The sequence below is a fragment of the Curcuma longa genome, chromosome 10 (genome assembly GCF_044706935.1).
Source record: "Curcuma longa cultivar G26 ecotype Majalengka, Jawa Barat chromosome 10, ITB_CL_G26_1.1, whole genome shotgun sequence".
Taxonomy (NCBI): Eukaryota; Viridiplantae; Streptophyta; class Magnoliopsida; order Zingiberales; family Zingiberaceae; genus Curcuma; species Curcuma longa.
In genome coordinates, this window is record NC_133870.1 from 2,992,962 (window position 1) to 3,004,711 (window position 11,750).

Sequence of the window (11,750 nt, forward strand, 5' to 3'; positions counted from 1 at the left end):
CAGCCTGCTGCGTGTCTGACTCCTAATGAATACAAAACACAAACTCACTGTGACGGCCACTGGCCAGAGCCACTCCTTCAGTATGGAGCTTTCTGGTGAAAGATCCTCCTTCACTACTCGCATGATATGATTGGATCCCACTCTGATTCACTTTTATGATCGGTGCGTGATCATTAGAATAATATCACACTTTGATTAGCTAGGGAAATCGATGGATCGCCAAACTTTGAACGAGCAGCTGAGAAGAATATTCTGTGGGTGCTGATAATTTAGTCTGATATTAATTAATGCCTTGGTCAAACACAACAAAGGTTCATTCAGTCGCATGCATGTCTGTTTCCTCCATTGAAGAGGACATGGAGCTCATTCAGTGGGCGAGGACAGCATGCATGTACTTGGGTAAGGTGATCGATCGATACTTGTTGAAAAACTATCCGCTGAGCATGGGAGAAAAATCACGTACGTAAAGAGGTTTTGGAGTCTTGTCGGATGGTGATATATACTTTTGTTTATAAAGACAAACGTGATTTATATTTATATAATTTGTGGGCGATTATATAAAAAGAATCATTAATTATTCATTCAGATACCTTTCTGCATAGTATCCTGCATGCCCACCGCTAAAAAGAATAAGAAAAAAGATCTATTAAAAAATTTGGGTGTGGCCGATGCTATTTAAAAAATTGATCCATTCTGTTTTTTTAAATTATTTTTTGTTCCTTCCTATGTATTTGCGTTAGATTTTTCGGTAATGGATCAAAAAGCGCATTTAAAATTTTCAAAGGACATACTCAATTTTCTTATTTCCCAAAGGAGATCTGATTTTTATTTTAGTTCTCTGGTTAGCTGGCCTGATTTCCAAGTATTTGAATTCTAATTTTTTAAAAAATAATTTTTTTGGTTCGGATGTATATGGTTACGTTGAGTCTTGTGCTTATCTTATATATTTCTATTCTACATGCAATTGTTCCATCACAAAACACACATTCTAATGGGATTTCAATAGAGTAAAAATGTTGATAGGAAGAATGAACCTAAAAGGTGATTTAAAACTTTAAAGATTAGTTATTCTCCAAATATAGCAGCTCATTCGATATTTTTTTATTCTTTTAAAGATTTTCTTACATGTATTATACAGGAGTTCTTATTTATCTATAATATCAATCAATATTATGTAGAGATGAATGATTTATATCGAGTATAATATATATTTATTTTATAAAATTTTATTTTAAAAATTTTTTTCCGTCCATTGTTGTGTAGAGGTTTAAGACTTTTTGAAAGATCAGTTATCGATGTAAATACAATCATCTGATTTTAAATGATTAGTTTTCTTATATGAGATATTATACGGTGAGCAAACGGGAAAAATATATTTAGGTTTCTCCAACGTATTGGCTGTTATTTTTTATTTAATTTCTCTATGTTGATGCAGTTTGTCCCGATTGTTATTTTGATGTTGACACAGATTTAAGTTCATTTTAATTGTATAAGAATTAAGTTCAATATATTCAGATTAACCAATGACGGATGAGATCAGAGAGGGCGCGGTAGCTCGTTCTCCGAATTAGGTCAGAGAGGGCTCGGTAGCTCGTTCTCCGGACTAGGTCAGAGAGGGCTCGGTAGCTCGTTCTCTGGACCTGATGGAGTCGGAGAGGGCTCGGTAGCTCGTTCTCCGGACTAGGTCAGAGAGGGCTCGGTAGCTCGTTCTCTGGACCAGATGAAGTTGGAGAGGGCTCGGTCGCTCGTTCTCCGGACGAGGTCAGAGAGGGCTCGGTAGCTCGTTCTCTGGACCGGATGGAATCAGAGAGGGCTCGGTAGCTCGTTCTCCGGACTAGGTCAGAGAGGGCTCGGTAGCTCGTTCTCTGGACCGGATGAAGTGGGAGAGGGCTCGGTAGCTCGTTCTCCAGATTAGGTCAGAGAGGGCTCGGTAACTCGTTCTCTGTACCATGAATGATTTATATCGAGTATGATATATATTTATTTTATAAAATTTTATTTTAAGATTTATTTTCTGTCCATTAGAGGTTTAAGGCTTTTTGAAAGATCAGTTATTGATGTAAACAGAGACGGATCCAGAAATTAGAAGTGGACTGTGCTGACTTTAGATATGAAAAAAATGAATTAAACATCAAAATACAATGAACAAAGAAAGAATCCATTAATTTTTCTTTGATAAGCAACTGCTATCATGGCCTACGCGCTAGCCAACTGCACTACCAGCCCCTTTAAAAATATTTATTAATGATATATTATTATAAGAATCATAGGGCTGGGTTATAGCCCAGGATAGCCCCTACTTAAATCCGTCTCTGGATGTAAATACAATCATCTGATTGTAAATGATTAGTTTTCTTATATGAGATATTATACGGTGAGCAAACAGAAAAAATATATTTAGGTTTCTCCAACGTATTGGCTGTTATTTTTTATTTAATTTCTCTACACTTACGACTTAGTGTTGAGCTTTCAAAACCTGAAAGATGTATAGTAGTTTCAACTCGTAACAACAACGTGGTGTTGAACATTATATTAAAGCACTAATGTGGTGCTCAATTTTTTATTGTGGTGTTGAAATATAAATTCCAGCACCACCGTAGTGCCAAACTTTATATTATGGTGCTGGATTATAAATTTCAACACTACATTGCTGCTTTTCAAAATCCAACACTAAAATTCAACAACATATTGATACTGAACTATTATACCGCCACAATAATTTATTGTTTGGTGCTACATTTTTAAATTTAGTATCATCTTTGATACAACCAAGCACCATGTAGTTCTTGATAATTTCAAATCAACACCACAAATTTTCAAATTTATCCTATACATTGATGTTGATCGGTACCACCAGCATGATAATGGTTATAATCCTTAGTAATCAATGGTGATGATCCTTGGAAAGTAGCACCATTGTTTTGTGATTTTGGTAAACATTGGTTTTGATCTTACAAAATCATCACCACTGTTAATCAAAATATCATCATATGTGTCAATTAGCATTGACTCATAACTTCATTTAGGGGGCTCAAAATCAGGATTGCACATCATATCTACCTTCTCCATACTCACCTCTTTCATTTCATGATAATTTTTTAGAAATTCAAATCATCTAGGTCCATCAATGAGTTTTGATCAAAACTCATTGATAGACTAGAGAGCTCTGATCAGACTCATTCCAAATCCTTTAGGTTTCTTCATTGCTTCTCAATCCAAATGTGCCATCATTTATCATCTTGAATCATTCTCGGCATTGATCAAAAGATTTTTAATCAAAAGACTATGGTCTTGTTCTTTAAATAACAACACCAAATTGGTGTTGATCTTCCAACAATAGTACCATAGTCTGTGATATCAATAGAATATTGTGGTCTTATTATTTGAATAATAGCATCACAGTTGTTTTGATATTCCAACACTAGCACCATAGTCTATGCTAATTGGCACGGACCCATAATTTTATAGAGGGGATTAAAACTAGGGTTACACACTATATTTACCTTCTCCACACTCAGCTCTTCCATTTCATGGTAATTTTTTAAGAATCCAAATATCCTAGGTCAATCAATAGATTTCAATCAAAATTCATTGATGGACCTAGAAAGCACTAATCAGACACATTCCATGTGCTATAGGTTTTTAAAGTGCCCCAGAGTCTATATATGCCCAGAGATATCAGTTTGAAGTCATTAACAGTAATAAGCAAAAGATTTACAAAGTTACAACCTTTAGGGTAATTGATATATACATATAACTTATCGTAGGGATATCAAAACTAGTTATGAACATCATAAATATCTTCATTGTACTACCCTCTTCCATTACATGTCAATTTTTTATAAATCCAAGTCTCTTAGGTTCATCAATGGGTTTCGGTCAAAACCCATTGATGGACATAGCTAATTGAGATTAGACTCATTCCAACTCTTATAAGTTTATTAAGTGCACATAGAGTCATTCAAATTATACATAGAGTCAACAGATTTGGTTAACAGATTAGGTTCATTGATGAACACAACTAATTTGATCAACAAATTCATTCAAATTATACATGGAGTCCTTCATAATGATATTGGACTGGAATTCATTGACCGCCTGGAATGCATCGATTCTTATTTTGCTATATTAGCTGATGAGGGGAAGCGTAGTGATCATGTCTACTACCAGTCGAACTTCTGTGGTTGGATTACTTGTAGGTTTATTTTCTTGTTTATGAAATGCAAAAGTATGTTACGGCAAAATAAATTAGTTGTATACTATGCTCTAACCTTGTTTTTCACACAGGACATGTTCAAATTAATGTGGGCTACAACATTCCAACAGACGATTAAAACCGATGGCGATGATTAAATCAGATACATATTTTGTCCAATGCATCACATAGATAAATATTATCACCTTTTAGTGTTTGATTTGCAAAAAATTATTATTATACATTAAAATTCCCTAATGGCTAGAAAATAATACAATAATCAATTTGATGAAACAGTAAGTAGTAATTTATATATTATACTACAACATATATTGTTTATTTGATCATCGAGTATGTTTGATAACTGTAGGTTGAATTCTTTTAAAAAAAACTCCATATTTCATATTCTAACAATTGTCACCCTGGATTGGCAGATAAAATGTTAAACCACCCATTCACAATTAAATGAGTGAATACTCCCAAGCAAAGCTCATCGTAACTCATTATATAATCTTTCATTCTGATTGGTCTTGTACTAAGTGTTTTAATTGTTTGTTTACATATATGATTGTGTATTTTTTGTATTATGATACATTGAATCACTATATTATGGAATGACTCCAATTCAAACAAGAATACATGAAGAGCTACAAATTTATGATGGGGAAACAAGATAATGAGACATTCACATTGAAACTATGACTTTACTGATCCAATGTTTTTAATAGTGAATACATTAATCTGACTATTTGAAACTAACCATGTAATTGACTACTCATTAACAGATTACTTATATGAAACAGTAATCTAATTATAGTGTAAATGATTATTTTGACTGTGTAAAAGATTAGTCTATCAAGGGATTTTGTTCTATTGGAAATATGAAAACCTTTAAATCACTACCTTGTTTGACATCCCTACACTACAAAAATATAGGTTATTAGCAATGAATTTTAGCGATAAAATATTTTCATCATAAATTGGCGATGAATTAACGATGAAATCTTATTTCATCGCCAATTTGCAATGAATTTGGCGATGAAAATAATTCAGTTATGGAATTAACAATATAATGATTTTCATCGCGAAAATCAACACTAAAATTTTGTTTGTCGCAAAATCATCGTAATTTGATGACGAATCACGGATTCATCGCAAATGTTGGCGATGAATCCGTTATTCATTGCCAAAAATCCTAATTTTACCCCAACCGATCGTGATCTTTTCTTTTCTCGATCCCTAATTTTTCGATCTCCTTTCCTCTTTCCCCCATCCGATGATCGCGATCCAAGTTTTGATGACTGCGACGGAGACGACGACGACGACGACGATGAGCTAGGCGACGACGTGACTTGGTAAGCTCTTCTCCCTCTCTCTCTTTCCCCTCCCTCTTCTCCCTTCTCGTTGTTGACGCCCGATTTGACTAACCGACCGCCACTTAGGCCAACTGACAAGTCATTTTAGCTGACCGATCGACTGTTGAGGTTGGCCGACCACTGAGGCGGGCCGGCCAGTTGGGTTGGGCACGATCGATTGGGTGAGGGTTGGTCGGTTGGGTGAGAGACAATGGTGAGGTGAGGGTCGGTGGTGAGGTTAGGGCCGAGGCTGTTATATTTGAGGGGTGTCCTGATGACAATCGCCTTACAATTATACTATTTATTAGATAAATAATAATTCACTATTTGAGTGCACATTTTTTATGTGTTTGATTGGATCTTAAACTCATTTAGTAAATGTCCGCAATATAATTCATAGTATGAGAGAATTTATGATTGGATCACAACTAGTGAGCATCTCTACATGTGCAATTATGAATGTATTAAAATATCTTTAGTCGAGGAATTGATGAGCACGGACGTCATCGATTCTATTGAGACTAGCACGTTTTGAACTTCTTAGTTAGCCAAGTAGCTGATCTCACTGGCTGGAACATTGAATGTTGAGAGTTAAATGTGGATCCTGATTAAAGGCAACCAGTTCATTGGAGTGACTTGCCGTGAGACTTCATATGATTCCATACATATGTCAATGAAGATCTCAGTGTAACTTATCTCAGTGTAACTTAAGTGCAAGTTTCCTTTGACTTGTGGTATTCAAGTCACCTTGGTTATGGAGGCTTATACTTTGACATCTTAAGCAAACATTTCCAAGGAGGTGTGGACTGGAATGATTGGGTATAAGTCGAAGTGCCCCGAAGGTGTTTGAATAACCCATAGAGGATTCACCGCTCTTTGAAAAAGGAGATGTATACTCTACGACCACTTGTTAGGATTGTTACTAAAAGTCTTTGGCCAAAGCATCACATGTCAAGAGCATGGTACTCTTGGACACATCTACAAGTAACTTGAATTCATAGGATAAGAAAGCAAGCTTGGGCTAGGTGGGATGTTGTCAACCTAATTGGAGACTGACACACATAGACTATGTCCTGAACCAAGTGGGTATAAGACGGTGAAAGGAACAAGGCACGTCTCATTGTAGTTACTAAAAGGTTTAAAAATATTCTAGAATCAATCATTAATTTTTCGATCAATTGGGGATCATGATGTACTACTAGGTGCCACTCATGATCATTCCATAATTAATAGTTAATTACGGATGACCAACATAGTCGGAAAAACACACTAAAGTTCTCCAAAGGACTTAAAATGAGTTTGAGAATTAGATTCTCAGATCGAGAGAATAAAGTCCAGTTGGACCGGACAAACAACAAAATGATGGAATTCATCTTATGAAGATGAAATGAATGAAATTGATTTTGTTTAAATTAGAGATCGTTTGGTTATTGAACTAAACGATTTGATTTTGAACCAAATTAAACCAACTTAGTTTGGTTTATGATGGAAAATATTTTGGTGAAATGGAAGTGATGAAGGTCTTCGTCTTGTGAAGATGAAATGAACAAAACTAGTTTAGGTCAAATCAGAGTTCATTTGGTTAGTGAACCAAACAATTTAGTTTCGAACCCGGTTTGCTAAGTACCTGATACGGTTTGCTATAATAACCAGACCAATTTGTTATAGTACCAGACTGGTTCGCTACAGTAACCCTAAAACTTAAAATTCAATTTAGGTTTTATTTTTTTCCTCCCTCTCCGATTTTCCCCCCCCCCCCCCCCCCCCCCCCCCCCCCCCCCCCCCCCCCCCCCCCCCCACCCGCAGCCGCTTCTGTAACAACCCAATCGCGTGATAAAATAGAGGATCGAGCCCTGTTCATCGTCTCCCCGAAGGGCACAACATCGAAGCTCTCCCCCCCCCCCCCCCCCCCCCCATGGGTGTGCCGCCGTCCACACCTCTCGTCCGCGCTAGGGCGTCGCTGGACCGGAGAGCCAACGTCGCCAATCGTGTGAGACGCGATCCTAACTCTGTCGATCATGTGAGACGCGATCTTGAGTTCCTGGTCGCGAGCCCCTGCTCCACCCGGCTTCGTTGACCACATGAGAGAAAGGGAGGGAGGCCGCGATGACGAGAGTGGAGAAGAGCAGAACCCTAGCCGTCGTCAGCCCTTTGCTTCTTCCTCCCACCGCCGAGCAGAGCATCGCACACCCTTGTTTTGGTGGTGTTCTGCTTTTGCCAGCCAGAGCTCATCGTCCGCTGGAGAAGCCCGAGCTCCATCCGCGTGGGAGAGGAGGAGAAGAAAGATAGGAGCTTGTTTCATGTCGGTAGCCAGCATGGACCACGACCAGAGCTTGTTGTCCACGACTGTTTGTTTCTTCCGAGAGCCACCACCATCGAAGTTAACTGCCGGAGCAAACCTCCCATGGTAGCCGACTTGTGAAGCCACCGGAGATGGCTTGTGAAGCCACCGGAGCAACTTGTGAAGCTGTCGGAGCCTTGGACATGCTGTCAGAATGCCAGAGTTGTCGCAGGTTGTGGTTTGGGTTTGCTATCGGAAGTTGTTTTTGTTGCTGGAGGTTGATTGCTAGGTTGGATGTCGGAGTTCGACACCAGAAGCTTGTAAATCTTTCAGAAATTGTTCCATCAACGTCGAAAAAGTTTCGACCATTTATCCTAAATCAGAGGTCAAAGGTTGATCATCGAAAACTACATCGGGAATATGATTTTCGGTGATAGTTAGAAACCCTAAAAAATGATCGCGACAAACATTGTTGTGTGTTTTCGAAATTAGTTTTTCTCTTGAATCAATCGTTATCGATCATCGGCTAGTACCGATGTCGATGACATGACTCGTGGCTTCGAAAGTCGTCCAGATGAGAGCTTGGTGTGGATCACTAGTAGAGGCGGAACTTCGACAAGGACTGCTCGATTGATGCCAACTTCGCCCAACGTCATCATTGAGGTATGCAAAATTATTTACTATTCTGGAAAAAATTTTAATTTCCAATCATGTCTTGTACATTATTATTTCCTGCATGTGTTGCGTGTGTTTTATTAATAATTAGCTGTAATTATTTATTTATTTCCACTACACACGTTTGTGAAATGTGTAAACATGCGTGTTGCACTAGGGCAATCCCAATAGTGGTATCAGAGCCTAATTGTGCAAGACATATGCGTAAAATGGTTTTACATATCGTAATTAGTCATAAATCTAATTAAAAAAATTTTATGATTTAATTTAGAATTTTTAATTATAAAAATTTCATAATTGGTTTGGAGATTTTGTATTAAAAAATTTATTTTCTAATTAATTAGATTTTTTAATTAATAATTTTATTTCCTAAAAGAAAATATTATTTTTTAATTTAGAATTTTAATTATAGAATTTCCAAATTTATTAGGAAATTTAAATTAGATAATTTATTTCCTAATTAATTAGATTTTTTAATTAAAGATTATATTTTCTAAAATAAAATATGTGATTAGATATGAAAATTTATTTCCTAATTTAATTAAAGAATTTTAATTAGATAAGTGAATATTAACCCATTTGGAGAGTACCTACAATCTCTTGAATTGAAAGTAAGAGCTTTTGAATTCGTAAAATAGATAGGATTAATTAATATATGTAAATTGTTTGCAAAATCATCTCTTTTATATGCTCAATTGTATTTCTAGATTTAATTGATTACGTATGCTACTTTTTATTGCGCATAATTTAGGACATTAACAATTTGATTGACTTTAAACTTTAGAACTGGTATAGAAATTTGAGAATTATTATCAAAATCTGAAATTGTAAGTTTTATCTAGAGTCCGTAAAAGGAAAGTAGGCATGTGATGCCTTTTCCGCTTAAGGTAATTTTGTAATTAAATGTCATACTATTTCTTTAGACACTCGGGTGTTGGATATTGGGTGCAATTCTAATATATATGAAGACATATAGGGCTTAAGAAATGGTAAAAGACTTGTCTTAGAATTGAAAAATTATTACTATGTTTCTATTTTGATAAAGAATATTATTTGTATTTCTTGTTTAAATAAAAAGGATTCGATTTGATTTTAGTAACAATTATTGTTACCTAATTTCGAATGAAATTATTTATGAGATTGAAATATTAAGTAATAGTATCTACGTATTAGATATTTCCAACAAGACATTCAATATTGAAACGAGCAACAAGCATACTCGAAAAGATAATCAATTAATCTCCTATTCACGGTATTATCATCTTGTCCATATAAGTAAGAAACACATGACCGAACTCCAAAGGGTTGACAGTTTGAAATCATTTGATTACATTTATTTAATACATGTGAATCATGCTTTAAAGGTAAGATGATTAAATTATCTTTTATCGGAAAGGGTGAACTAATAGGAGAGTTGCTTGGCCTTATACATACCGATGTGTCTGGTCTAATGTCAACTCAAACACGAGGAGGTTATAACTACTTCATAACTTTATTAATAATCATTCATGATTAGGGTATATGTATTTAATGAAATACAAATCTGAAACCTTTGAAAAGTCTAAAGATTTTAGAATTGAAATAGAGAAACAGCTTGACAAGAGTATTAGAACACCTAGATCCGATAGAGGCGGTGAATACTTAAGACAAGAGTTTCAGGATTATCTAAAAGAGAATAGAATATTGTCTCAGTGGACTCTGTCGTATACGCCCATGCATAACGGTGTATTTGAGAGATGAAACCGAACCTTGTTGGTTATGGTGAGGTTAATGATAAATCATGCAAATTTTCTCAGATCCTTTTTAGGCAACACATTTGAGACAACTGTTTTCTTGTTAAATAGTAAAACCTTACTTATCTTATTTGAAGATATGGGGTTGTCCTACTTACGTGAAGAAAACTGTATCAGATAAGCAGGAAGCTAAATCTCATAAATATCTATTTATTAGATGCCCTAAGGAAACGAGAGGTTACCAATTATATTCTCTAGTGGAATAAAAATATTTGTTTCAAGGCATACCGCATTCCTGGAAGAACTTCTCTTGCAGGAAACAATGGGAGTAGAGTTGAACTTAGTGATGTTCAAGAGAGTTAAAAAACATTAATGAGATACTTAGTCAAGAACCACAATCGATTACTCGTAGTGATAAGCCATTGGCTGAACCTTTGGAGATACAACCTCTTCATAGATCCATTAAGACATGCAATATTTCAGAGAAATATGAATTTCTTGTAAGTGAATTGAATAACGTGTTACTCATTAAAGATGAGGAGCCTACTGATTATAAAAAAGTTTTGAAAAGTTTAAAAGGGGATAAATGATTAACGACCATGAAGTCGAAAATGGATTTCATTAAACCCAAGGGGATAAATGGTTAGCGACCATGAAGTCGAAAATGAATTTCATTAAATCCAAGTTTGGAACTTGGTGGAATATTCATTTTGATGAGACAATCAAAGAGTTTGATTTCTCACAAAATCTGATGAACCCTTTGTGTATAAAGAGGTTAGTCGGAGTGCGATCATATTCCTATAATTATATGTTGATAACATATTAATAATAGTAAATATATGTCTGTTATGCAGTCAGTCAAACTATGGTTGGTCAAAAGTTCTCCAAAAAAGACATGAGAGAAGCGACCCATATCCTTGAGATTAAGATCTATAGAGATAGATCGAAGAGGTTGTTTGATCTTTCGTAGTCTACATATATAGAAATAATGCTAAAACGGTTTAGCATGCTTAAATCTAATAAAGGTTACATCCCCATCAGCCATAGGGTTCACCTTTCAAAGTCTACGTGTCCACGGATAAAAAATGAGAGGATTTACATGAGTAAGATTTTTTATACTTCGGCAATAGGATCAATCATGTATGCAATGATGTGTATGAGGTCCAATGTATCATGTGCTCTGAGTGTCACGAGCAGATACTGATTAGATCGATCATTGGGCAGTGTCAAGATAATTCTTAAAGTACTTGCGAGGAAATAATGATTTGTTCTTTGTACATAGAAAAAGTGATATGGTTACAAGCAGATATACAGATGCCAGCTACTAGACAAACAAGGATAACTCCAAGTCATAGTCTGGGTACATATTCACTTTGAATTATGGTGTAATAAGTTGGAAGTGTTTCAAATAAGACACCATTATAGCTTGTGAAGCAGCAAATGAAGTAGTTTGGATTAGGAAGTTCATCATTGAACTTAGAATGGTTCTAACCATTATTGAAACATTACTT